This window comes from Perissodus microlepis, chromosome 9, assembly GCF_051167445.1.
Source record: "Perissodus microlepis isolate ML-2025 ecotype Zambia chromosome 9, ASM5116744v1, whole genome shotgun sequence".
NCBI classification, from domain to species: Eukaryota; Metazoa; Chordata; class Actinopteri; order Cichliformes; family Cichlidae; genus Perissodus; species Perissodus microlepis.
This window is the reverse complement of record NC_140469.1, coordinates 8539016-8564231: the sequence shown is the minus strand read 5'-3', so window position 1 is coordinate 8564231 and position 25216 is coordinate 8539016.

Genomic DNA, 25216 nt, shown 5'->3' with positions numbered 1-25216 from the left:
ACCTGCCTGCAGAAAATGAACCTAAAGTATGTAATGCAAGGATGTCATCACTTTAGAGATGGAGAAAGCATAAAGTGACAATTATGAATCACTTAATATGATAAGGAGATTCTGCAGGTCATTAATCAATGTATAAAATTAAAATAAAATGTATTTTTAGTGACACAGGATACAAATATGGAAGCAAGATGTATAATTAGAATTATTTATAATAAATATCAATAAATCATTGCAATTTCTTTAACCATAAAGAATAACTAAATCCTTCAGGACAATGTCACACACAACTCACTATGTTATCCATCTAACAGCCTCCACATGTTATCACTGTAATTTCCCCTCATGAATGAATTCATGCTGCACTAATGTGAATGTTTGCAGGGAAATCAAACGCATTTTACTCGCAGTACTCGAGCTGACTTACCTTTGTTTGGATGACGACTTGTACGTGCTGATTCCACAGATAAGGTACGAAAATATATCAGGCTACGTCAATAGCGGTTGGTCTTCTGGGTTTCTACTCCACGGCCGTGTTTCATACGGGTCCACATTTCCAATGCACGTTATTTTCTGCAAGAACCGCCGCTTCGCCTCTAGACGAAATCGGTCTCTATACAGTCCATTCTCTTTTGAGCTGCTTTTAAGCATCTTGTAATCGTCGTTCCAACACAGTGTGTTTGTTTTGATTCGTAGACCCCAAAAATGGTGCCGCGCTCCCACAATGCATTGCGGCGTGACGTCAACTCCAAAGCCCTATACATTGTAATTCCGTTGTTTTCATTCAAATTCTATTCATTTCATTCTAATTCTGTTGTTTTCATTCAAATTTAATTGTTTTGATTCAAATTCTGTTCTGTTCATTCAAATTCCGTTGTTTGTTTTCAAATTCCGTTGTTTTGATTCAAATTCTATTCATTTCATTCTAATTCTGTTGTTTTCATTCAAATTTCATTGTTTTGATTCAAATTCTGTTCTGTTCATTCTATTTCCGTTGTTTTGATTCAAATTCTGTTCTGTTCATTCTATTTCCGTTGTTTTGATTCAAATTCTGTTCTGTTCATTCTATTTCCGTTGCTTTGATTCAAATTATGTTCTGTTCATTCAAATTCCGTTGTTTGTTTTCAAATTCCGTTGTTTGTTTTCAAATTCCGTTGTTTTGATTCAAATTCTATTCATTTCATTCTAATTCCGTTCTTTTCATTAAAATTCCTCTGTTTTCGTTCAAATGATTTTGTTTTCATTCTAATTCTACTCTTTTTATTCAAATTCTATTGTTTGTTTTAGAATTCTGTTGCTTTCATTCAAACTCTGTTCTATAGGGCTTTGGAGCGTGATGTCACGGGGGTGGGCGTGGAAAGGATTTTGGCCCGATCCGCCATTTTGGGGGTCTAAGCGCAAGCGAAAAAGGAGCGAAGGCACACACAACAGCCATGGTTTGTTCTTGCTGTGTGGTCGGCTGCAATGTTCGATCGCACGACCGGCAAGAGAATAAGCTTGAAAAGGGTTTGTCTTTTCCTTGTTTCCCAACCTGGAAGCAACATAAGGCAGCTCGTGTATCGATGTTACCAAACGAAGGCGTCTAGCCTGGATAGCAGCTGTGAGACGAGCTGATATCCAGTTCTCTTCCATCTCCAAATATCTGTTGGTGCTCCAGACATTTTCATTCCGGTAAGTTCTAAATATGTTCATATCACTCTTTATAGCCTATTAGTTTTATTTTCGATGCACTCTGAGCTCATAGCAAATTAGAACAAACATCCTACTGAGTGATTTTGCAGAACTACCTTCTATTTATAGAGTTGCTAATTATTTGGCATTATTGCAGCAAACCAGCCTATGAAATGGATGGCACATCATGACTGGGTTCCAGCGCTACACAAGGGACCTGCTTCAAACATACCACCATGCCAATCAGATTACTTCTTCCATGTGAGGGTGAAGAGGTGACCCTTCTGGATAAGATGGTGAAGGTTTGCTGCGTTTGTTGAACAGTGTGGTAGTAAAACCAGGGAACAATGAAACTTGCTCCTGTTAAATATTCTTAAGTCTTGTGCTGTATAAATAGCGGTATTTTTTCAGAAGATACAGTAAATAAAGTAATGTTAGTAGTGGGTGATATCATGTAAACCCTTCATGATTTTATGTAAACATTTTGTCATTTGTAAACTGTAAATGACATGGATTCTACACTGTAACGGATGTGATGTTCTATAAAGTGGTTTTAATAAATAAAAAAAAAGAGGCAAAAAGTAGTTTGTTTCTTTATTCAACTTTTGAACAGTGGGACTCAGTCAGTACATATTCAGTAAATGCAAATTATTTACACGGCAGTGCACTACAGGCATAAATCTGAAGCCCTAGATAAAACATTATAGCAGTGACAACTCCTCCACAGTAGCAGGTGGGATTTTTCTTTTTTGAGGCTCCTTTGACCTTTCGTTACGGATGGTCTGTTTATGTTTTGATCAAGAGCCTTTTTTTGGGCAGCTGAAGAGGAGAAGTCTACCTTATGGCCTCTGACCTGTATCTTGGTCATATTACCCAGCAAAACCCAGTATGCAGGTTCATCTGTAACAGTCCTTGTGCCACAGATCAACACTGTTGCTTCTACATTAAACAGAAGAGAAGCGACGTGGGTGCAGGTCTCCGCGACTCCGGCCTTACAGGTGCAGTGGGCGGCTTCAACCTTCCCTGTGATGCTCACAGTGACCCGTGGCTGCAATGCTGGTTCATTCAGTCTTTGAGAGTGCAGTACCTGAAACACACACAAAGTTCATTGAAAGACAAGAACTATGAGCCAAGGCCGACATAAATGTGTTTTATCTACTTTATCATAAATGTAACAAAGTGTTTAGAAAGTTAGCACATACATGTAATTTTTCATTTCTTTATGTGTCCATCTATAGAACGCTGCATGATATATTCTAAATCTGCCTGTTCTCTGTCAGAAACCTGCCTGCAGAAAATGAACCTAAAGTATGTAATGCAAGGATGTCATCACTTTAGAGATGGAGAAAGCATAAAGTGACAATTATGAATCACTTAATATGATAAGGAGATTCTGCAGGTCATTAATCAATGTATAAAATTAAAATAAAATGTATTTTTAGTGACACAGGATACAAATATGGAAGCAAGATGTATAATTAGAATTATTTATAATAAATATCAATAAATCATTGCAATTTCTTTAACCATAAAGAATAACTAAATCCTTCAGGACAATGTCACACACAACTCACTATGTTATCCATCTAACAGCCTCCACATGTTATCACTGTAATTTCCCCTCATGAATGAATTTATGCTGCACTAATGTGAATGTTTGCAGGGAAATCAAACGCATTTTACTCGCAGTCCTCGAGCTGACTTACCTTTGTTTGGATGACGACTTGTACGCGCTGATTCCACAGATAAGGTACGAAAATATATCAGGCTACGTCAATAGCGGTTGGTCTTCTGGGTTTCTACTCCACGGCCGTGTTTCATACGGGTCCACATTTCCAATGCACGTTATTTTCTGCAAGAACCGCCGCTTCGCCTCTGGACGAAATCGGTCTCTATACAGTCCATTCTCTTTTGAGCTGCTTTTAAGCATCTTGTAATCGTCGTTCCAACACAGTGTGTTTGTTTTGATTCGTAGACCCCGAAAATGGTGCCGCGCTCCCACAATGCATTGCGGCGTGACGTCAACTCCAAAGCCCTATACATTCTAATTCCGTTGTTTTCATTCAAATTTCATTGTTTTGATTCAAATTCTGTTCTGTTCATTCTATTTCCGTTGTTTTGATTCAAATTCTGTTCTGTTCATTCAAATTCCGTTGTTTGTTTTCAAATTCCGTTGTGTATTTTCAAATTCCGTTGCTTTCATTCAAATTCTATTCATTTCATTCTAATTCCGTTCTTTTCATTGAAATTCCTCTGTTTTCATTCAAATGATTTTGTTTTCATTCTAATTCTACTCTTTTTATTCAAATTCTATTGTTTGTTTTAGAATTCTGTTGCTTTCATTCAAACTCTGTTCTATAGGGCTTTGGAGCGTGATGTCACGGGGGTGGGCGTGGAAAGGATTTTGGCCCGATCCGCCATTTTGGGGGTCTAAGAGCAAGCGAAAAAGGAGCGAAGGCACACACAACAGCCATGGTTTGTTCTTGCTGTGTGGTCGGCTGCAATGTTCGATCGCACGACCGGCAAGAGAATAAGCTTGAAAAGGGTTTGTCTTTTCATTGTTTCCCAACCTGGAAGCAACATGAGGCAGCTCGTGTATCGATGTTACCAAACGAAGGCGTCTAGCCTGGATAGCAGCTGTGAGACGAGCTGATATCCAGTTCTCTTCTATCTCCAAATATCTGTTGGTGCTCCAGAAATTTTCATTCCAGTAAGTTCTAAATATGTTCATATCACTCTTTATAGCCTATTAGTTTTATTTTCGATGCACTCTGAGCTCATAGCAAATTAGAACAAACATCCTACTGAGTTATTTTGCAGAACTACCTTCTATTTATAGAGTTGCTAATTATTTGGCATTATTGCAGCAAACCAGCCTATGAAATGGATGGCACATCATGACTGGGTTCCAGCGCTACACAAGGGACCTGCTTCAAACATACCACCATGCCAATCAGATTACTTCTTCCATGTGAGGGTGAAGAGGTGACCCTTCTGGATAAGATGGTGAAGGTTTGCTGCGTTTGTTGAACAGTGTGGTAGTAAAACCAGGGAACAATGAAACTTGCTCCTGTTAAATATTCTTAAGTCTTGTGCTGTATAAATAGCGGTATTTTTTCAGAAGATACAGTAAATAAAGTAATGTTAGTAGTGGGTGATATCATGTAAACCCTTCATGATTTTATGTAAACATTTTGTCATTTGTAAACTGTAAATGACATGGATTCTACACTGTAACGGATGTGATGTTCTATAAAGTGGTTTTAATAAATAAAAAAAAGAGGCAAAAAGTAGTTTGTTTCTTTATTCAACTTTTGAACAGTGGGACTCAGTCAGTACATATTCAGTAAATGCAAATTATTTACACGGCAGTGCACTACAGGCATGAATCTGAAGCCCTAGATAAAACATTATAGCAGTGACAACTCCTCCACAGTAGCAGGTGGGATTTTTCTTTTTTGAGGCTCCTTTGACCTTTCGTTACGGATGGTCTGTTTATGTTTTGATCAAGAGCCTTTTTTTGGGCAGCTGAAGAGGAGAAGTCTACCTTATGGCCTCTGACCTGTATCTTGGTCATATTACCCAGCAAAACCCAGTATGCAGGTTCATCTGTAACAGTCCTTGTGCCACAGATCAACACTGTTGCTTCTACATTAAACAGAAGAGAAGCGACGTGGGTGCAGGTCTCCGCGACTCCGGCCTTACAGGTGCAGTGGGCGGCTTCAACCTTCCCTGTGATGCTCACAGTGACCCGTGGCTGCAATGCTGGTTCATTCAGTCTTTGAGAGTGCAGTACCTGAAACACACACAAAGTTCATTGAAAGACAAGAACTATGAGCCAAGGCCGACATAAATGTGTTTTATCTACTTTATCATAAATGTAACAAAGTGTTTAGAAAGTTAGCACATACATGTAATTTTTCATTTCTTTATGTGTCCATCTATAGAACGCTGCATGATATATTCTAAATCTGCCTGTTCTCTGTCAGAAACCTGCCTGCAGAAAATGAACCTAAAGTATGTAATGCAAGGATGTCATCACTTTAGAGATGGAGAAAGCATAAAGTGACAATTATGAATCACTTAATATGATAAGGAGATTCTGCAGGTCATTAATCAATGTATAAAATTAAAATAAAATGTATTTTTAGTGACACAGGATACAAATATGGAAGCAAGATGTATAATTAGAATTATTTATAATAAATATGAATAAATCATTGCAATTTCTTTAACCATAAAGAATAACTAAATCCTTCAGGACAATGTCACACACAACTCACTATGTTATCCATCTAACAGCCTCCACATGTTATCACTGTAATTTCCCCTCATGAATGAATTCATGCTGCACTAATGTGAATGTTTGCAGGGAAATCAAACGCATTTTACTCGCAGTCCTCGAGCTGACTTACCTTTGTTTGGATGACGACTTGTACGCGCTGATTCCACAGATAAGGTACGAAAATATATCAGGCTACGTCAATAGCGGTTGGTCTTCAGGGTTTCTACTCCACGGCCGTGTTTCATACGGGTCCACATTTCCAATGCACGTTATTTTCTGCAAGAACCGCCGCTTCGCCTCTAGACGAAATCGGTCTCTATACAGTCCATTCTCTTTTGAGCTGCTTTTAAGCATCTTGTAATCGTCGTTCCAACACAGTGTGTTTGTTTTGATTCGTAGACCCCGAAAATGGTGCCGCGCTCCCACAATGCATTGCGGCGTGACGTCAACTCCAAAGCCCTATACATTCTAATTCTGTTGTTTTCATTCAAATTCTATTCATTTCATTCAAATTTCATTGTTTTGATTCAAATTCTGTTCTGTTCATTCTATTTCCGTTGCTTTGATTCAAATTCTGTTCTGTTCATTCAAATTCCGTTGTTTGTTTTCAAATTCCGTTGTTTGTTTTCAAATTCCGTTGTTTTGATTCAAATTCTATTCATTTCATTCTAATTCCGTTCTTTTCATTAAAATTCCTCTGTTTTCGTTCAAATGATTTTGTTTTCATTCTAATTCTACTCTTTTTATTCAAATTCTATTGTTTGTTTTAGAATTCTGTTGCTTTCATTCAAACTCTGTTCTATAGGGCTTTGGAGCGTGATGTCACGGGGGTGGGCGTGGAAAGGATTTTGGCCCGATCCGCCATTTTGGGGGTCTAAGCGCAAGCGAAAAAGGAGCGAAGGCACACACAACAGCCATGGTTTGTTCTTGCTGTGTGGTCGGCTACAATGTTCGATCGCACGACCGGCAAGAGAATAAGCTTGAAAAGGGTTTGTCTTTTCATTGTTTCCCAACCTGGAAGCAACATGAGGCAGCTCGTGTATCGATGTTACCAAACGAAGGCGTCTAGCCTGGATAGCAGCTGTGAGACGAGCTGATATCCAGTTCTCTTCCATCTCCAAATATCTGTTGGTGCTCCAGACATTTTCATTCCGGTAAGTTCTAAATATGTTCATATCACTCTTTATAGCCTATTAGTTTTATTTTCGATGCACTCTGAGCTCATAGCAAATTAGAACAAACATCCTACTGAGTGATTTTGCAGAACTACCTTCTATTTATAGAGTTGCTAATTATTTGGCATTATTGCAGCAAACCAGCCTATGAAATGGATGGCACATCATGACTGGGTTCCAGCGCTACACAAGGGACCTGCTTCAAACATACCACCATGCCAATCAGATTACTTCTTCCATGTGAGGGTGAAGAGGTGACCCTTCTGGATAAGATGGTGAAGGTTTGCTGCGTTTGTTGAACAGTGTGGTAGTAAAACCAGGGAACAATGAAACTTGCTCCTGTTAAATATTTTAAGTCTTGTGCTGTATAAATAGCGGTATTTTTTCAGAAGATACAGTAAATAAAGTAATGTTAGTAGTGGGTGATATCATGTAAACCCTTCATGATTTTATGTAAACATTTTGTCATTTGTAAACTGTAAATGACATGGATTCTACACTGTAACGGATGTGATGTTCTATAAAGTGGTTTTAATAAATAAAAAAAAAGAGGCAAAAAGTAGTTTGTTTCTTTATTCAACTTTTGAACAGTGGGACTCAGTCAGTACATATTCAGTAAATGCAAATTATTTACACGGCAGTGCACTACAGGCATAAATCTGAAGCCCTAGATAAAACATTATAGCAGTGACAACTCCTCCACAGTAGCAGGTGGGATTTTTCTTTTTTGAGGCTCCTTTGACCTTTCGTTACGGATGGTCTGTTTATGTTTTGATCAAGAGCCTTTTTTTGGGCAGCTGAAGAGGAGAAGTCTACCTTATGGCCTCTGACCTGTATCTTGGTCATATTACCCAGCAAAACCCAGTATGCAGGTTCATCTGTAACAGTCCTTGTGCCACAGATCAACATTGTTGCTTCTACATTAAACAGAAGAGAAGCGACGTGGGTGCAGGTCTCCGCGACTCCGGCCTTACAGGTGCAGTGGGCGGCTTCAACCTTCCCTGTGATGCTCACAGTGACCCGTGGCTGCAATGCTGGTTCATTCAGTCTTTGAGAGTGCAGTACCTGAAACACACACAAAGTTCATTGAAAGACAAGAACTATGAGCCAAGGCCGACATAAATGTGTTTTATCTACTTTATCATAAATGTAACAAAGTGTTTAGAAAATTTGCACATACATGTAATTTTTCATTTCTTTATGTGTCCATCTATAGAACGCTGCATGATATATTCTAAATCTGCCTGTTCTCTGTCAGAAACCTGCCTGCAGAAAATGAACCTAAAGTATGTAATGCAAGGATGTCATCACTTTAGAGATGGAGAAAGCATAAAGTGACAATTATGAATCACTTAATATGATAAGGAGATTCTGCAGGTCATTAATCAATGTATAAAATTAAAATAAAATGTATTTTTAGTGACACAGGATACAAATATGGAAGCAAGATGTATAATTAGAATTATTTATAATAAATATCAATAAATCATTGCAATTTCTTTAACCATAAAGAATAACTAAATCCTTCAGGACAATGTCACACACAACTCACTATGTTATCCATCTAACAGCCTCCACATGTTATCACTGTAATTTCCCCTCATGAATGAATTTATGCTGCACTAATGTGAATGTTTGCAGGGAAATCAAACGCATTTTACTCGCAGTACTCGAGCTGACTTACCTTTGTTTGGATGACGACTTGTACGCGCTGATTCCACAGATAAGGTACGAAAATATATCAGGCTACGTCAATAGCGGTTGGTCTTCTGGGTTTCTACTCCACGGCCGTGTTTCATACGGGTCCACATTTCCAATGCACGTTATTTTCTGCAAGAACCGCCGCTTCGCCTCTGGACGAAATCGGTCTCTATACAGTCCATTCTCTTTTGAGCTGCTTTTAAGCATCTTGTAATCGTCGTTCCAACACAGTGTGTTTGTTTTGATTCGTAGACCCCGAAAATGGTGCCGCGCTCCCACAATGCATTGCGGCGTGACGTCAACTCCAAAGCCCTATACATTGTAATTCCGTTGTTTTCTTTCAAATTCTATTCATTTCATTCTAATTCTGTTGTTTTCATTCAAATTTCATTGTTTTGATTCAAATTCTGTTCTGTTCATTCTATTTCCGTTGTTTTGATTCAAATTCTGTTCTGTTCATTCTATTTCCGTTGTTTTGATTCAAATTCTGTTCTGTTCATTCTATTTCCGTTGTTTTGATTCAAATTCTGTTCTCTTCATTCAAATTCCGTTGTTTGTTTTCAAATTCCGTTGTTTGTTTTCAAATTCCGTTGTTTTGATTCAAATTCTATTCATTTCATTCTAATTCCGTTCTTTTCATTAAAATTCCTCTGTTTTCGTTCAAATGATTTTGTTTTCATTCTAATTCTATTCATTTCATTCAAATTTCATTGTTTTGATTCAAATTCTGTTCTGTTCATTCTATTTCCGTTGCTTTGATTCAAATTCTGTTCTGTTCATTCAAATTCCGTTGTTTGTTTTCAAATTCCGTTGTTTTGATTCAAATTCTATTCATTTCATTCTAATTCCGTTCTTTTCATTAAAATTCCTCTGTTTTCGTTCAAATGATTTTGTTTTCATTCTAATTCTACTCTTTTTATTCAAATTCTATTGTTTGTTTTAGAATTCTGTTGCTTTCATTCAAACTCTGTTCTATAGGGCTTTGGAGCGTGATGTCACGGGGGTGGGCGTGGAAAGGATTTTGGCCCGATCCGCCATTTTGGGGGTCTAAGCGCAAGCGACAAAGGAGCGAAGGCACACACAACAGCCATGGTTTGTTCTTGCTGTGTGGTCGGCTACAATGTTCGATCGCACGACCGGCAAGAGAATAAGCTTGAAAAGGGTTTGTCTTTTCATTGTTTCCCAACCTGGAAGCAACATGAGGCAGCTCGTGTATCGATGTTACCAAACGAAGGCGTCTAGCCTGGATAGCAGCTGTGAGACGAGCTGATATCCAGTTCTCTTCCATCTCCAAATATCTGTTGGTGCTCCAGACATTTTCATTCCGGTAAGTTCTAAATATGTTCATATCACTCTTTATAGCCTATTAGTTTTATTTTCGATGCACTCTGAGCTCATAGCAAATTAGAACAAACATCCTACTGAGTGATTTTGCAGAACTACCTTCTATTTATAGAGTTGCTAATTATTTGACATTATTGCAGCAAACCAGCCTATGAAATGGATGGCACATCATGACTGGGTTCCAGCGCTACACAAGGGACCTGCTTCAAACATACCACCATGCCAATCAGATTACTTCTTCCATGTGAGGGTGAAGAGGTGACCCTTCTGGATAAGATGGTGAAGGTTTGCTGCGTTTGTTGAACAGTGTGGTAGTATAACCAGGGAACAATGAAACTTGCTCCTGTTAAATATTTTAAGTCTTGTGCTGTATAAATAGCGGTATTTTTTCAGAAGATACAGTAAATAAAGTAATGTTAGTAGTGGGTGATATCATGTAAACCCTTCATGATTTTATGTAAACATTTTGTCATTTGTAAACTGTAAATGACATGGATTCTACACTGTAACGGATGTGATGTTCTATAAAGTGGTTTTAATAAATAAAAAAAAAGAGGCAAAAAGTAGTTTGTTTCTTTATTCAACTTTTGAACAGTGGGACTCAGTCAGTACATATTCAGTAAATGCAAATTATTTACACGGCAGTGCACTACAGGCATAAATCTGAAGCCCTAGATAAAACATTATAGCAGTGACAACTCCTCCACAGTAGCAGGTGGGATTTTTCTTTTTTGAGGCTCCTTTGACCTTTCGTTACGGATGGTCTGTTTATGTTTTGATCAAGAGCCTTTTTTTGGGCAGCTGAAGAGGAGAAGTCTACCTTATGGCCTCTGACCTGTATCTTGGTCATATTACCCAGCAAAACCCAGTATGCAGGTTCATCTGTAACAGTCCTTGTGCCACAGATCAACATTGTTGCTTCTACATTAAACAGAAGAGAAGCGACGTGGGTGCAGGTCTCCGCGACTCCGGCCTTACAGGTGCAGTGGGCGGCTTCAACCTTCCCTGTGATGCTCACAGTGACCCGTGGCTGCAATGCTGGTTCATTCAGTCTTTGAGAGTGCAGTACCTGAAACACACACAAAGTTCATTGAAAGACAAGAACTATGAGCCAAGGCCGACATAAATGTGTTTTATCTACTTTATCATAAATGTAACAAAGTGTTTAGAAAATTTGCACATACATGTAATTTTTCATTTCTTTATGTGTCCATCTATAGAACGCTGCATGATATATTCTAAATCTGCCTGTTCTCTGTCAGAAACCTGCCTGCAGAAAATGAACCTAAAGTATGTAATGCAAGGATGTCATCACTTTAGAGATGGAGAAAGCATAAAGTGACAATTATGAATCACTTAATATGATAAGGAGATTCTGCAGGTCATTAATCAATGTATAAAATTAAAATAAAATGTATTTTTAGTGACACAGGATACAAATATGGAAGCAAGATGTATAATTAGAATTATTTATAATAAATATCAATAAATCATTGCAATTTCTTTAACCATAAAGAATAACTAAATCCTTCAGGACAATGTCACACACAACTCACTATGTTATCCATCTAACAGCCTCCACATGTTATCACTGTAATTTCCCCTCATGAATGAATTTATGCTGCACTAATGTGAATGTTTGCAGGGAAATCAAACGCATTTTACTTGCAGTACTCGAGCTGACTTACCTTTGTTTGGATGACGACTTGTACGCGCTGATTCCACAGATAAGGTACGAAAATATATCAGGCTACGTCAATAGCGGTTGGTCTTCTGGGTTTCTACTCCACGGCCGTGTTTCATACGGGTCCACATTTCCAATGCACGTTATTTTCTGCAAGAACCGCCGCTTCGCCTCTGGACGAAATCGGTCTCTATACAGTCCATTCTCTTTTGAGCTGCTTTTAAGCATCTTGTAATCGTCGTTCCAACACAGTGTGTTTGTTTTGATTCGTAGACCCCGAAAATGGTGCCGCGCTCCCACAATGCATTGCGGCGTGACGTCAACTCCAAAGCCCTATACATTGTAATTCCGTTGTTTTCATTCAAATTCTATTCATTTCATTCTAATTCTGTTGTTTTCATTCAAATTTCATTGTTTTGATTCAAATTCTGTTCTGTTCATTCAAATTCCGTTGTTTGTTTTCAAATTCCGTTGTTTGTTTTCAAATTCCGTTGTTTTGATTCAAATTCTATTCATTTCATTCTAATTCCGTTCTTTTCATTAAAATTCCTCTGTTTTCGTTCAAATGATTTTGTTTTCATTCTAATTCTACTCTTTTTATTCAAATTCTATTGTTTGTTTTAGAATTCTGTTGCTTTCATTCAAACTCTGTTCTATAGGGCTTTGGAGCGTGATGTCACGGGGGTGGGCGTGGAAAGGATTTTGGCCCGATCCGCCATTTTGGGGGTCTAAGCGCAAGCGAAAAAGGAGCGAAGGCACACACAACAGCCATGGTTTGTTCTTGCTGTGTGGTCGGCTACAATGTTCGATCGCACGACCGGCAAGAGAATAAGCTTGAAAAGGGTTTGTCTTTTCATTGTTTCCCAACCTGGAAGCAACATGAGGCAGCTCGTGTATCGATGTTACCAAACGAAGGCGTCTAGCCTGGATAGCAGCTGTGAGACGAGCTGATATCCAGTTCTCTTCCATCTCCAAATATCTGTTGGTGCTCCAGACATTTTCATTCCGGTAAGTTCTAAATATGTTCATATCACTCTTTATAGCCTATTAGTTTTATTTTCGATGCACTCTGAGCTCATAGCAAATTAGAACAAACATCCTACTGAGTGATTTTGCAGAACTACCTTCTATTTATAGAGTTGCTAATTATTTGGCATTATTGCAGCAAACCAGCCTATGAAATGGATGGCACATCATGACTGGGTTCCAGCGCTACACAAGGGACCTGCTTCAAACATACCACCATGCCAATCAGATTACTTCTTCCATGTGAGGGTGAAGAGGTGACCCTTCTGGATAAGATGGTGAAGGTTTGCTGCGTTTGTTGAACAGTGTGGTAGTAAAACCAGGGAACAATGAAACTTGCTCCTGTTAAATATTTTAAGTCTTGTGCTGTATAAATAGCGGTATTTTTTCAGAAGATACAGTAAATAAAGTAATGTTAGTAGTGGGTGATATCATGTAAACCCTTCATGATTTTATGTAAACATTTTGTCATTTGTAAACTGTAAATGACATGGATTCTACACTGTAACGGATGTGATGTTCTATAAAGTGGTTTTAATAAATAAAAAAAAAGAGGCAAAAAGTAGTTTGTTTCTTTATTCAACTTTTGAACAGTGGGACTCAGTCAGTACATATTCAGTAAATGCAAATTATTTACACGGCAGTGCACTACAGGCATAAATCTGAAGCCCTAGATAAAACATTATAGCAGTGACAACTCCTCCACAGTAGCAGGTGGGATTTTTCTTTTTTGAGGCTCCTTTGACCTTTCGTTACGGATGGTCTGTTTATGTTTTGATCAAGAGCCTTTTTTTGGGCAGCTGAAGAGGAGAAGTCTACCTTATGGCCTCTGACCTGTATCTTGGTCATATTACCCAGCAAAACCCAGTATGCAGGTTCATCTGTAACAGTCCTTGTGCCACAGATCAACATTGTTGCTTCTACATTAAACAGAAGAGAAGCGACGTGGGTGCAGGTCTCCGCGACTCCGGCCTTACAGGTGCAGTGGGCGGCTTCAACCTTCCCTGTGATGCTCACAGTGACCCGTGGCTGCAATGCTGGTTCATTCAGTCTTTGAGAGTGCAGTACCTGAAACACACACAAAGTTCATTGAAAGACAAGAACTATGAGCCAAGGCCGACATAAATGTGTTTTATCTACTTTATCATAAATGTAACAAAGTGTTTAGAAAGTTAGCACATACATGTAATTTTTCATTTCTTTATGTGTCCATCTATAGAACGCTGCATGATATATTCTAAATCTGCCTGTTCTCTGTCAGAAACCTGCCTGCAGAAAATGAACCTAAAGTATGTAATGCAAGGATGTCATCACTTTAGAGATGGAGAAAGCATAAAGTGACAATTATGAATCACTTAATATGATAAGGAGATTCTGCAGGTCATTAATCAATGTATAAAATTAAAATAAAATGTATCTTTAGTGACACAGGATACAAATATGGAAGCAAGATGTATAATTAGAATTATTTATAATAAATATCAATAAATCATTGCAATTTCTTTAACCATAAAGAATAACTAAATCCTTCAGGACAATGTCACACACAACTCACTATGTTATCCATCTAACAGCCTCCACATGTTATCACTGTAATTTCCCCTCATGAATGAATTTATGCTGCACTAATGTGAATGTTTGCAGGGAAATCAAACGCATTTTACTCGCAGTACTCGAGCTGACTTACCTTTGTTTGGATGACGACTTGTACGCGCTGATTCCACAGATAAGGTACGAAAATATATCAGGCTACGTCAATAGCGGTTGGTCTTCAGGGTTTCTACTCCACGGCCGTGTTTCATACGGGTCCACATTTCCAATGCACGTTATTTTCTGCAAGAACCGCCGCTTCGCCTCTGGACGAAATCGGTCTCTATACAGTCCATTCTCTTTTGAGCTGCTTTTAAGCATCTTGTAATCGTCGTTCCAACACAGTGTGTTTGTTTTGATTCGTAGACCCCGAAAATGGTGCCGCGCTCCCACAATGCATTGCGGCGTGACGTCAACTCCAAAGCCCTATACATTGTAATTCCGTTGTTTTCATTCAAATTCTATTCATTTCATTCTAATTCTGTTGTTTTCATTCAAATTTCATTGTTTTGATTCAAATTCTGTTCTGTTCATTCTATTTCCGTTGTTTTGATTCAAATTCTGTTCTGTTCATTCAAATTCCATTGTTTGTTTTCAAATTCCGTTGTTTGTTTTCAAATTCCGTTGTTTTGATTCAAATTCTATTCATTTCATTCTAATTCCGTTCTTTTCATTAAAATTCCTCTGTTTTCGTTCAAATGATTTTGTTTTCATTCTAATTCTACTCTTTTTATTCAAATTCTATTGTTTGTTTTAGAATTCTGTTGCTTTCATTCAAACTCTGTTCTATAGGGCTTTGGAGCGTGATGTCACGGGGGTGGGCGTGGAAAGGATTTTGGCCCGATCCGCCATTTTGGGGGTCTAAGCGCAAGCGAAAAAGGAGCGAAGGCACACACAACAGCCATGGTTTGTTCTTGCTGTGTGGTCGGCTACAATGTTCGATCGCACGACCGGCAAGAGAATAAGCTTGAAAAGGGTTTGTCTTTTCATTGTTTCCCAACCTGGAAGCAACATGAGGCAGCTCGTGTATCGATGTTACCAAACGAAGGCGTCTAGCCTGGATAGCAGCTGTGAGACGAGCTGATATCCAGTTCTCTTCCATCTCCAAATATCTGTTGGTGCTCCAGACATTTTCATTCCGGTAAGTTCTAAATATGTTCATATCACTCTTTATAGCCTATTAGTTTTATTTTCGATGCACTCTGAGCTCATAGCAAATTAGAACAAACATCCTACTGAGTGATTTTGCAGAACTACCTTCTATTTATAGAGTTGCTAATTATTTGGCATTATTGCAGCAAACCAGCCTATGAAATGGATGGCACATCATGACTGGGTTCCAGCGCTACACAAGGGACCTGCTTCAAACATACCACCATGCCAATCAGATTACTTCTTCCATGTGAGGGTGAAGAGGTGACCCTTCTGGATAAGATGGTGAAGGTTTGCTGCGTTTGTTGAACAGTGTGGTAGTAAAACCAGGGAACAATGAAACTTGCTCCTGTTAAATATTTTAAGTCTTGTGCTGTATAAATAGCGGTATTTTTTCAGAAGATACAGTAAATAAAGTAATGTTAGTAGTGGGTGATATCATGTAAACCCTTCATGATTTTATGTAAACATTTTGTCATTTGTAAACTGTAAATGACATGGATTCTACACTGTAACGGATGTGATGTTCTATAAAGTGGTTTTAATAAATAAAAAAAAAGAGGCAAAAAGTAGTTTGTTTCTTTATTCAACTTTTGAACAGTGGGACTCAGTCAGTACATATTCAGTAAATGCAAATTATTTACACGGCAGTGCACTACAGGCATAAATCTGAAGCCCTAGATAAAACATTATAGCAGTGACAACTCCTCCACAGTAGCAGGTGGGATTTTTCTTTTTTGAGGCTCCTTTGACCTTTCGTTACGGATGGTCTGTTTATGTTTTGATCAAGAGCCTTTTTTTGGGCAGCTGAAGAGGAGAAGTCTACCTTATGGCCTCTGACCTGTATCTTGGTCATATTACCCAGCAAAACCCAGTATGCAGGTTCATCTGTAACAGTCCTTGTGCCACAGATCAACATTGTTGCTTCTACATTAAACAGAAGAGAAGCGACGTGGGTGCAGGTCTCCGCGACTCCGGCCTTACAGGTGCAGTGGGCGGCTTCAACCTTCCCTGTGATGCTCACAGTGACCCGTGGCTGCAATGCTGGTTCATTCAGTCTTTGAGAGTGCAGTACCTGAAACACACACAAAGTTCATTGAAAGACAAGAACTATGAGCCAAGGCCGACATAAATGTGTTTTATCTACTTTATCATAAATGTAACAAAGTGTTTAGAAAATTTGCACATACATGTAATTTTTCATTTCTTTATGTGTCCATCTATAGAACGCTGCATGATATATTCTAAATCTGCCTGTTCTCTGTCAGAAACCTGCCTGCAGAAAATGAACCTAAAGTATGTAATGCAAGGATGTCATCACTTTAGAGATGGAGAAAGCATAAAGTGACAATTATGAATCACTTAATATGATAAGGAGATTCTGCAGGTCATTAATCAATGTATAAAATTAAAATAAAATGTATTTTTAGTGACACAGGATACAAATATGGAAGCAAGATGTATAATTAGAATTATTTATAATAAATATGAATAAATCATTGCAATTTCTTTAACCATAAAGAATAACTAAATCCTTCAGGACAATGTCACACACAACTCACTATGTTATCCATCTAACAGCCTCCACATGTTATCACTGTAATTTCCCCTCATGAATGAATTTATGCTGCACTAATGTGAATGTTTGCAGGGAAATCAAACGCATTTTACTCGCAGTACTCGAGCTGACTTACCTTTGTTTGGATGACGACTTGTACGCGCTGATTCCACAGATAAGGTACGAAAATATATCAGGCTACGTCAATAGCGGTTGGTCTTCTGGGTTTCTACTCCACGGCCGTGTTTCATACGGGTCCACATTTCCAATGCACGTTATTTTCTGCAAGAACCGCCGCTTCGCCTCTGGACGAAATCGGTCTCTATACAGTCCATTCTCTTTTGAGCTGCTTTTAAGCATCTTGTAATCGTCGTTCCAACACAGTGTGTTTGTTTTGATTCGTAGACCCCGAAAATGGTGCCGCGCTCCCACAATGCATTGCGGCGTGACGTCAACTCCAAAGCCCTATACATTGTAATTCCGTTGTTTTCATTCAAATTCTATTCATTTCATTCTAATTCTGTTGTTTTCATTCAAATTTCATTGTTTTGATTCAAATTCTGTTCTGTTCATTCTATTTCCGTTGTTTGTTTTCAAATTCCGTTGTTTGTTTTCAAATTCCGTTGTTTTGATTCAAATTCTATTCATTTCATTCTAATTCCGTTCTTTTCATTAAAATTCCTCTGTTTTCGTTCAAATGATTTTGTTTTCATTCTAATTCTACTCTTTTTATTCAAATTCTATTGTTTGTTTTAGAATTCTGTTGCTTTCATTCAAACTCTGTTCTATAGGGCTTTGGAGCGTGATGTCACGGGGGTGGGCGTGGAAAGGATTTTGGCCCGATCCGCCATTTTGGGGGTCTAAGCGCAAGCGAAAAAGGAGCGAAGGCACACACAACAGCCATGGTTTGTTCTTGCTGTGTGGTCGGCTGCAATGTTCGATCGCACGACCGGCAAGAGAATAAGCTTGAAAAGGGTTTGTCTTTTCATTGTTTCCCAACCTGGAAGCAACATGAGGCAGCTCGTGTATCGATGTTACCAAACGAAGGCGTCTAGCCTGGATAGCAGCTGTGAGACGAGCTGATATCCAGTTCTCTTCCATCTCCAAATATCTGTTGGTTCTCCAGACATTTTCATTCCAGTAAGTTCTAAATATGTTCATATCACTCTTTATAGCCTATTAGTTTTATTTTCGATGCACTCTGAGCTCATAGCAAATTAGAACAAACATCCTACTGAGTGATTTTGCAGAACTACCTTCTATTTATAGAGTTGCTAATTATTTGGCATTATTGCAGCAAACCAGCCTATGAAATGGATGGCACATCATGACTGGGTTCCAGCGCTACACAAGGGACCTGCTTCAAACATACCACCATGCCAATCAGATTACTTCTTCCATGTGAGGGTGAAGAGGTGACCCTTCTGGATAAGATGGTGAAGGTTTGCTGCGTTTGTTGAACAGTGTGGTAGTAAAACCAGGGAACAATGAAACTTGCTCCTGTTAAATATTCTTAAGTCTTGTGCTGTATAAATAGCGGTATTTTTTCAGAAGATACAGTAAATAAAGTAATGTTAGTAGTGGGTGATATCATGTAAACCCTTCATGATTTTATGTAAACATTTTGTCATTTGTAAACTGTAAATGACATGGATTCTACACTGTAACGGATGTGATGTTCTATAAAGTGGTTTTAATAAATTAAAAAAAAGAGGCAAAAAGTAGTTTGTTTCTTTATTCAACTTTTGAACAGTGGGACTCAGTCAGTACATATTCAGTAAATGCAAATTATTTACACGGCAGTGCACTACAGGCATGAATCTGAAGCCCTAGATAAAACATTATAGCAGTGACAACTCCTCCACAGTAGCAGGTGGGATTTTTCTTTTTTGAGGCTCCTTTGACCTTTCGTTACGGATGGTCTGTTTATGTTTTGATCAAGAGCCTTTTTTTGGGCAGCTGAAGAGGAGAAGTCTACCTTATGGCCTCTGACCTGTATCTTGGTCATATTACCCAGCAAAACCCAGTATGCAGGTTCATCTGTAACAGTCCTTGTGCCACAGATCAACACTGTTGCTTCTACATTAAACAGAAGAGAAGCGACGTGGGTGCAGGTCTCCGCGACTCCGGCCTTACAGGTGCAGTGGGCGGCTTCAACCTTCCCTGTGATGCTCACAGTGACCCGTGGCTGCAATGCTGGTTCATTCAGTCTTTGAGAGTGCAGTACCTGAAACACACACAAAGTTCATTTAAAGACAAGAACTATGAGCCAAGGCCGACATAAATGTGTTTTATCTACTTTATCATAAATGTAACAAAGTGTTTAGAAAGTTAGCACATACATGTAATTTTTCATTTCTTTATGTGTCCATCTATAGAACGCTGCATGATATATTCTAAATCTGCCTGTTCTCTGTCAGAAACCTGCCTGCAGAAAATGAACCTAAAGTATGTAATGCAAGGATGTCATCACTTTAGAGATGGAGAAAGCATAAAGTGACAATTATGAATCACTTAATATGATAAGGAGATTCTGCAGGTCATTAATCAATGTATAAAATTAAAATAAAATGTATTTTTAGTGACACAGGATACAAATATGGAAGCAAGATGTATAATTAGAATTATTTATAATAAATATGAATAAATCATTGCAATTTCTTTAACCATAAAGAATAACTAAATCCTTCAGGACAATGTCACACACAACTCACTATGTTATCCATCTAACAGCCTCCACATGTTATCACTGTAATTTCCCCTCATGAATGAATTTATGCTGCACTAATGTGAATGTTTGCAGGGAAATCAAACGCATTTTACTCGCAGTACTCGAGCTGACTTACCTTTGTTTGGATGACGACTTGTACGCGCTGATTCCACAGATAAGGTACGAAAATATATCAGGCTACGTCAATAGCGGTTGGTCTTCTGGGTTTCTACTCCACGGCCGTGTTTCATACGGGTCCACATTTCCAATGCACGTTATTTTCTGCAAGAACCGCCGCTTCGCCTCTAGACGAAATCGGTCTCTATACAGTCCATTCTCTTTTGAGCTGCTTTTAAGCATCTTGTAATCGTCGTTCCAACACAGTGTGTTTGTTTTGATTCGTAGACCCCGAAAATGGTGCCGCGCTCCCACAATGCATTGCGGCGTGACGTCAACTCCAAAGCCCTATACATTGTAATTCCGTTGTTTTCATTCAAATTCTATTCATTTCATTCTAATTCTGTTGTTTTCATTCAAATTTCATTGTTTTGATTCAAATTCTGTTCTGTTCATTCTATTTCCGTTGCTTTGATTCAAATTCTGTTCTGTTCATTCAAATTCCGTTGTTTGTTTTCAAATTCCGTTGTTTGTTTTCAAATTCCGTTGTTTTGATTCAAATTCTATTCATTTCATTCTAATTCCGTTCTTTTCATTAAAATTCCTCTGTTTTCGTTCAAATGATTTTGTTTTCATTCTAATTCTACTCTTTTTATTCAAATTCTATTGTTTGTTTTAGAATTCTGTTGCTTTCATTCAAACTCTGTTCTATAGGGCTTTGGAGCGTGATGTCACGGGGGTGGGCGTGGAAAGGATTTTGGCCCGATCCGCCATTTTGGGGGTCTAAGCGCAAGCGAAAAAGGAGCGAAGGCACACACAACAGCCATGGTTTGTTCTTGCTGTGTGGTCGGCTGCAATGTTCGATCGCACGACCGGCAAGAGAATAAGCTTGAAAAGGGTTTGTCTTTTCATTGTTTCCCAACCTGGAAGCAACATGAGGCAGCTCGCGTATCGATGTTACCAAACGAAGGCGTCTAGCCTGGATAGCAGCTGTGAGACGAGCTGATATCCAGTTCTCTTCCATCTCCAAATATCTGTTGGTGCTCCAGACATTTTCATTCCGGTAAGTTCTAAATATGTTCATATCACTCTTTATAGCCTATTAGTTTTATTTTCGATGCACTCTGAGCTCATAGCAAATTAGAACAAACATCCTACTGAGTGATTTTGCAGAACTACCTTCTATTTATAGAGTTGCTAATTATTTGGCATTATTGCAGCAAACCAGCCTATGAAATGGATGGCACATCATGACTGGGTTCCAGCGCTACACAAGGGACCTGCTTCAAACATACCACCATGCCAATCAGATTACTTCTTCCATGTGAGGGTGAAGAGGTGACCCTTCTGGATAAGATGGTGAAGGTTTGCTGCGTTTGTTGAACAGTGTGGTAGTAAAACCAGGGAACAATGAAACTTGCTCCTGTTAAATATTTTAAGTCTTGTGCTGTATAAATAGCGGTATTTTTTCAGAAGATACAGTAAATAAAGTAATGTTAGTAGTGGGTGATATCATGTAAACCCTTCATGATTTTATGTAAACATTTTGTCATTTGTAAACTGTAAATGACATGGATTCTACACTGTAACGGATGTGATGTTCTATAAAGTGGTTTTAATAAATAAAAAAAAGAGGCAAAAAGTAGTTTGTTTCTTTATTCAACTTTTGAACAGTGGGACTCAGTCAGTACATATTCAGTAAATGCAAATTATTTACACGGCAGTGCACTACAGGCATAAATCTGAAGCCCTAGATAAAACATTATAGCGGTGACAACTCCTCCACAGTAGCAGGTGGGATTTTTCTTTTTTGAGGCTCCTTTGACCTTTCGTTACGGATGGTCTGTTTATGTTTTGATCAAGAGCCTTTTTTTGGGCAGCTGAAGAGGAGAAGTCTACCTTATGGCCTCTGACCTGTATCTTGGTCATATTACCCAGCAAAACCCAGTATGCAGGTTCATCTGTAACAGTCCTTGTGCCACAGATCAACATTGTTGCTTCTACATTAAACAGAAGAGAAGCGACGTGGGTGCAGGTCTCCGCGACTCCGGCCTTACAGGTGCAGTGGGCGGCTTCAACCTTCCCTGTGATGCTCACAGTGACCCGTGGCTGCAATGCTGGTTCATTCAGTCTTTGAGAGTGCAGTACCTGAAACACACACAAAGTTCATTGAAAGACAAGAACTATGAGCCAAGGCCGACATAAATGTGTTTTATCTACTTTATCATAAATGTAGCAAAGTGTTTAGAAAGTTAGCACATACATGTAATTTTTCATTTCTTTATGTGTCCATCTATAGAACGCTGCATGATATATTCTAAATCTGCCTGTTCTCTGTCAGAAACCTGCCTGCAGAAAATGAACCTAAAGTATGTAATGCAAGGATGTCATCACTTTAGAGATGGAGAAAGCATAAAGTGACAATTATGAATCACTTAATATGATAAGGAGATTCTGCAGGTCATTAATCAATGTATAAAATTAAAATAAAATGTATTTTTAGTGACACAGGATACAAATATGGAAGCAAGATGTATAATTAGAATTATTTATAATAAATATGAATAAATCATTGCAATTTCTTTAACCATAAAGAATAACTAAATCCTTCAGGACAATGTCACACACAACTCACTATGTTATCCATCTAACAGCCTCCACATGTTATCACTGTAATTTCCCCTCATGAATGAATTTATGCTGCACTAATGTGAATGTTTGCAGGGAAATCAAACGCATTTTACTCGCAGTACTCGAGCTGACTTACCTTTGTTTGGATGACGACTTGTACGCGCTGATTCCACAGATAAGGTACGAAAATATATCAGGCTACGTCAATAGCGGTTGGTCTTCTGGGTTTCTACTCCACGGCCGTGTTTCATACGGGTCCACATTTCCAATGCACGTTATTTTCTGCAAGAACCGCCGCTTCGCCTCTGGACGAAATCGGTCTCTATACAGTCCATTCTCTTTTGAGCTGCTTTTAAGCATCTTGTAATCGTCGTTCCAACACAGTGTGTTTGTTTTGATTCGTAGACCCCGAAAATGGTGCCGCGCTCCCACAATGCATTGCGGCGTGACGTCAACTCCAAAGCCCTATACATTGTAATTCCGTTGTTTTCATTCAAATTCTATTCATTTCATTCAAATTCTGTTGTTTTCATTCAAATTTCATTGTTTTGATTCAAATTCTGTTCTGTTCATTCTATTTCCGTTGTTTTGATTCAAATTCTGTTCTGTTCATTCAAATTCCGTTGTTTGTTTTCAAATTCCGTTGTTTTGATTCAAATTCTATTCATTTCATTCTAATTCCGTTCTTTTCATTAAAATTCCTCTGTTTTCGTTCAAATGATTTTGTTTTCATTCTAATTCTACTCTTTTTATTCAAATTCTATTGTTTGTTTTAGAATTCTGTTGCTTTCATTCAAACTCTGTTCTATAGGGCTTTGGAGCGTGATGTCACGGGGGTGGGCGTGGAAAGGATTTTGGCCCGATCCGCCATTTTGGGGGTCTAAGCGCAAGCGAAAAAGGAGCGAAGGCACACACAACAGCCATGGTTTGTTCTTGCTGTGTGGTCGGCTGCAATGTTCGATCGCACGACCGGCAAGAGAATAAGCTTGAAAAGGGTTTGTCTTTTCATTGTTTCCCAACCTGGAAGCAACATGAGGCAGCTCGCGTATCGATGTTACCAAACGAAGGCGTCTAGCCTGGATAGCAGCTGTGAGACGAGCTGATATCCAGTTCTCTTCCATCTCCAAATATCTGTTGGTGCTCCAGACATTTTCATTCCGGTAAGTTCTAAATATGTTCATATCACTCTTTATAGCCTATTAGTTTTATTTTCGATGCACTCTGAGCTCATAGCAAATTAGAACAAACATCCTACTGAGTGATTTTGCAGAACTACCTTCTATTTATAGAGTTGCTAATTATTTGGCATTATTGCAGCAAACCAGCCTATGAAATGGATGGCACATCATGACTGGGTTCCAGCGCTACACAAGGGACCTGCTTCAAACATACCACCATGCCAATCAGATTACTTCTTCCATGTGAGGGTGAAGAGGTGACCCTTCTGGATAAGATGGTGAAGGTTTGCTGCGTTTGTTGAACAGTGTGGTAGTAAAACCAGGGAACAATGAAACTTGCTCCTGTTAAATATTCTTAAGTCTTGTGCTGTATAAATAGCGGTATTTTTTCAGAAGATACAGTAAATAAAGTAATGTTAGTAGTGGGTGATATCATGTAAACCCTTCATGATTTTATGTAAACATTTTGTCATTTGTAAACTGTAAATGACATGGATTCTACACTGTAACGGATGTGATGTTCTATAAAGTGGTTTTAATAAATAAAAAAAAAGAGGCAAAAAGTAGTTTGTTTCTTTATTCAACTTTTGAACAGTGGGACTCAGTCAGTACATATTCAGTAAATGCAAATTATTTACACGGCAGTGCACTACAGGCATGAATCTGAAGCCCTAGATAAAACATTATAGCAGTGACAACTCCTCCACAGTAGCAGGTGGGATTTTTCTTTTTTGAGGCTCCTTTGACCTTTCGTTACGGATGGTCTGTTTATGTTTTGATCAAGAGCCTTTTTTTGGGCAGCTGAAGAGGAGAAGTCTACCTTATGGCCTCTGACCTGTATCTTGGTCATATTACCCAGCAAAACCCAGTATGCAGGTTCATCTGTAACAGTCCTTGTGCCACAGATCAACACTGTTGCTTCTACATTAAACAGAAGAGAAGCGACGTGGGTGCAGGTCTCCGCGACTCCGGCCTTACAGGTGCAGTGGGCGGCTTCAACCTTCCCTGTGATGCTCACAGTGACCCGTGGCTGCAATGCTGGTTCATTCAGTCTTTGAGAGTGCAGTACCTGAAACACACACAAAGTTCATTGAAAGACAAGAACTATGAGCCAAGGCCGACATAAATGTGTTATATCTACTTTATCATAAATGTAACAAAGTGTTTAGAAAGTTAGCACATACATGTAATTTTTCATTTCTTTATGTGTCCATCTATAGAACGCTGCATGATATATTCTAAATCTGCCTGTTCTCTGTCAGAAACCTGCCTGCAGAAAATGAACCTAAAGTATGTAATGCAAGGATGTCATCACTTTAGAGATGGAGAAAGCATAAAGTGACAATTATGAATCACTTAATATGATAAGGAGATTCTGCAGGTCATTAATCAATGTA